This window comes from Gracilinanus agilis, chromosome 5 (assembly GCF_016433145.1).
Source record: "Gracilinanus agilis isolate LMUSP501 chromosome 5, AgileGrace, whole genome shotgun sequence".
NCBI lineage: Eukaryota > Metazoa > Chordata > Mammalia > Didelphimorphia > Didelphidae > Gracilinanus > Gracilinanus agilis.
In genome coordinates this window covers 121,802,738-121,805,828 of record NC_058134.1, presented here as the reverse complement: position 1 = coordinate 121,805,828, position 3,091 = coordinate 121,802,738, and positions in this window count along the sequence as shown.

Here is a 3,091-nt window from a genome sequence, read left to right as displayed (position 1 = left end):
CCATCTAGCTCAGTGGTTGCCAAACTTTTTTGGCCTACCGCCCCCTTTCCAGAAAAAACATTACTTGGCCCCCTGGAAATTAATTTTTTTAAATTTTAATAGCAATTAATAGGAAAGATAAATGTACCTGTGGCCATCACCGCTCCCCTGGATTGCTGCAGCACCCACCAGGGAGCGGTGGCACCTACTTTGGGAAATCACTGATCTAGCTCATAAAATCCTCCAGATCTCCAGTTGAGAGAGATGATGAAAGCTGTGCCTATAATTATCTTGATTAGTGGCACTCTGGATGCCAAAGACTGGGAAAGTTATTTGGGCTGTTGTGGAGGATTTAGCAGTTGTGATAGACATGCAATGAGGTTCTACCATTAAAATTGTTGACTAGCATAGATTTACAGGTCAGACAGAAATCAAACTTCCTTAATTGAACTGTCATATAAAAAACCTGACTCATAGATACCTTGGGGGAGGGGGAAAATCAGACTCAGAGACAAACAGAAAGAAGATAGTTTCCAAGTAGAGAAGAAAACTGATTCTATAACCAAAACTGAAGCGACACATTTAAGACAGTTTTTAATTCTTAAAAATTAGAGAAAAGCCCACATACAAATGTAACCCAAACTTTCACTTAAAAAAAGGCCCCACCATTACTACACTGGCATTCTCCAGAAGTTCAGTAATAACACTAAAAGGCTAACAGAAATAAAAAATACATGTTAAAACCCACACCAAACCACAGCTGGGTAACAGTTTGCAGAATAAGTCTTTTTTTTTTTTTTTTTTTTTAATTTTAAACCCTAAACTTCTGTGTATTGACTTATAGGTGGAAGATTGGTAAGGGTAGGCAATGGGGGTCAAGTGACTTGCCCAGGGTCACACAGCTGGGAAGTGTCTGAGGCCGGATTTGAACCTAGGACCTCCTGTCTCTAGGCCTGGCTCTCAATCCACTGAGCTACCCAGCTGCCCCTGCAGAATAAGTCTTAAAACACTTAATACATTGTCTAGTCAGTTTTTAAATTTTATGCTTATTGTAAACTTTTGCTAGAAATAGAAATAAAAATCTGTCATGGGTCTAATTTCTTAAAAATCAGGGGTAGAAGGAAAAGGAAATGCTTGATTATTGATCATTCTGGGTTTAAGCACTTTAAAACAAACTCCATATACATTTTCTTGCCAACTGTTTTACAATATTTTCAAGCATTACCCATTGAAATCAGATAAATTTTAACTTAAAAAAAAAAAAAAAACTTCAGTTCACATTTTCTTCTATTAACCTAAAACAAACAAGTATTTCTGTATGTATATAGCAAAACAGGTTGGTTTATGCCCAGAACCAAAGACATCAGGTCTGATCTGATCCAAGTAGAGTAAAAGTGATGAGCACTCTTTTTTGGACAAAAAAGGCTGCTAGAGAGGAAATATGGTACAGTGGTAGGAGTGCTGTAACTACAGTCAAGTTATCTACCCTCTCTGTGTCTCTTTTTGGCAAAATTGGGGTAACAGCTGCATTAATGTACCTCATAGGGTTGCGGTAAGAAAAATGCTTTGTAAACTTTAAAGCAGTATAGAAAAGTGAAAATACGCCCTAAGATCCCATGAGTTTTTTTAAAGCTGCCATTCTCATGAATAATTCATATTGTGCTTGATCTCACCCTTCATTTTACCAAGGGCAATTGCATGATTTTATTTCCCAATATATCAGCTAGCCTGTTAGCTATCTTTTATAAACATAACATTTATTGAATATTATTCATTGAATTCACCGATAAAAACAGGTGAAGCCAGAGTCTTGTAGTATGTTGCTACAGTTCTTCCTCTAGGACAACCAATAATTTGATCAATCTTTGGATATGGCTAGAGAGCTCGGAATACATCTAATTAGATTAGCACCCATCCTTTTTCACCTTGTCCACAAGTGTTTCAAAATCAGACTGTCAAAAGACTTGCAGAAACTCAGATATTGTTATAGCATTCCCCAGTTGTTGTAATATTGTCAAAACAAGGGGGCAGCTGGGTAGCTCAGTGGATTGAGAGTCAGGAGGTCCTAGATTCAAATCTGGCCTCATACACTTCCCAGCTGTGTGACCCTGGGCAAGTCACTTGACCCCTACCGCCCACCCTAGCCACTCTTCCACCAAGGAGCCAATACATAGACGTTAAGGGTTTAAAAAAAAATATTGTCAAAACAAGGGAGATGGAAACTTGTTTGGGAAGACATTCTTAACAAACCCATGCTGGCTCCTAGTGTCCACTATCACAGTCTACAATCTATTCCTTTCTCGTCTATGAAAGAAGAAATAAAACAAACCAAAAAACCGAATTTCCTTTTGGCAATAATAATCCCCCCTCCCCAAGTCTTTTTTAAATTCATTTATTCATTCATTTATTTATTTTTTAAAGCCTTTACCTTCCATCTTGGAGTCAATACTGTGTATTGGTTCCAAGGCAGAAGAGTGGTAAGGGTAGGCAATGGGGGTTAAGTGACTTGCCCAGGGTCACACAGCTAAGAAGTGTCTGAGGCCAGATTTGAACCTATGACCTCCCATCTCTAGGCCTAACTCTCAATCCACTGAGCTACCCAGCTGCCCCCTCCCCAAGTCTTTTTAAAAGACAAGCTGATATTTTAATCTTAAAACACAGCTATATTCAGATAGTTTAATAATACTCATTAATAATGAGTCACTAAAAACCAGATGTTATATATAAATTTCTTTCTTACTCATTAATCCCCAATACTCCTGAGAAGCTTAACCAAAGAACTGAATGAGTAAAATGCTGTCAAAATTGGAAATTTAACTTAAATTCAAATTCTTTGGAGCTAATATTGTAAAATTTTTTACTAGTATTCCTTTCTCTCATGAAGCAATTTTAAAAAAGAGTTAAGGAAGCTTTGGTGATTTATAAGACAAGGGAAATATGGGGGTAAATTACCAAATGAGTACACAATTTTCTATCTTTAAGTTACAAACCTATGCCAAAATACCGGTAAGACCGAAAAAGTTATGAAATCAGTATATGGTTTTGCAATCCTATGGATTAATTTCATTTCTGAGGCTCCCAGCAAAGTGAAAAAACAAAACAAACCCAAACA